The sequence below is a fragment of the Pterocles gutturalis genome, unplaced genomic scaffold, assembly GCF_000699245.1.
Source record: "Pterocles gutturalis isolate BGI_N339 unplaced genomic scaffold, ASM69924v1 scaffold13045, whole genome shotgun sequence".
Lineage (NCBI taxonomy): Eukaryota > Metazoa > Chordata > Aves > Pterocliformes > Pteroclidae > Pterocles > Pterocles gutturalis.
The window spans coordinates 3,706-5,049 of NW_010138362.1; the positions used below are offsets into that span (position 1 = coordinate 3,706).

The 1,344-nt window shown below is 47.5% G+C and overlaps 1 long non-coding RNA gene across 1 annotated transcript in view; it reads right to left on the minus strand.

The window, feature by feature from the left end:
• Positions 1-876: 876 nt before the first annotated feature.
• LOC104468743 overlaps positions 877-1,344 on the minus strand; it is a 2,105-nt gene continuing 1,637 nt past the window's right edge. The window contains exon 3 of the long non-coding RNA XR_727624.1: positions 877-1,177. This is a non-coding gene — a long non-coding RNA (uncharacterized LOC104468743). The remainder of the gene's footprint in view (positions 1,178-1,344) is intronic.

The window sequence follows — 1,344 nt, forward strand, 5'->3', positions numbered from 1 at the left end:
CCCTCCCCGCCCTGGGGCCCCCCCGCCTGCCGCCAGCATCTGCAGGTCCAGCTGCTGCAAGGTCACTGAGCACGGTGTCCTGCTGCTGCCTTCGCTCCGTCCACCTTCGCCTCTTCCCAGTCCCGCAGCTTTGTTCAGTTGGGTTTTGTTCGGCGCTGCCCCCAGAAGTGCCTCCGACAGCGGATGTTTGCTCAGACACAGCACCAAGAGACGCTTTCCTCCGCCCTGGGCTTTCCTCTTGCGTCTGTGTTGTTTCTTTGCTTACCTTGAATGCGCCCCAGTCCCTCCGCTCTCTTCCACCCCGCAAGGCTTGTTCTCCCCATCGTGACTCTCCCCGGCAGGAGCACGGCCTCCAGGATGCTCCAGGAATAAAGCAAATCTTGCAGAGACCCTTGCTGGACCTCGGTCACCTCCCAGGAGGAGCGGGAGCACTGCTGAGGGATACTGCTGCGACTTGCTTTGCTGTTTAACTTCCTTTTCCCAAATCAGAAGTGGCCAAAGCAAAGAGATGGTGAATTCATCACGAGTTTGTTTTTTTTTGTAATGGAAGGTACAAGCCAGGCAAGGAAGAACATCCCCTCGCTGTGGCTACATTCGCTTTTAGTGGCTTTCAGAGCCGAATCTGAGAATTCCTCTCTTTATATCCAGTCTCTCTTAATACAATTTTAATATTCTGGTTGATCCTAAAGATGCAACGTTAACTATAGAAACAGCAGCAGAAAAGCGTGGGGTACAAGACATTTTTTTTTTATACAAAAAAAAATTCTTTTCGTTGCTTACAAAACATATGCAAAAGAAGCTAAAAAAAAAACAAAACCCAAAAGGCATTGCTATTTGTTCTACATAAAAAATCTCATAACTAATGTTCTTTTTTTTAAAAAAAGAAATATCAAGCTTAGGCACAATTTTGCTGCTGGCTGCTTGTGAACAAGCCAAGAGAAGACGCCACCCCCTCCTAACTGAGTGATATGTATTGACTGTTCCGCACTTCATACTTAAGGCATTTTTTTTGTTTTCGGTTTGTTTTTGACAAAGTGTTTTTTTCCACCCCTTACGTCATGCCAGGATCCGTCCACGTGTGTCAGTGTTAGCAGTACTAAAGTTTATGGTTCGAGAAGGTCGCAGGTCACACAGGTTTTCTTCCTACAGATCTCTCTATCCAGAGGAACAATAAGATCTACAAATAAAAAAAAACCAAAAGCCTCAAGAAAGAGAAACCCAAATGAGAATAAATCTCTGCTGCTTGCGTGGGGGGGCTGCGAGGAGAGGTCAGCCCTGAGGGCTTGACGTGGCTGCAGCGGAGCAGGGACACAAGCTCGTTATTCTACCAAGACACCCGTTTTG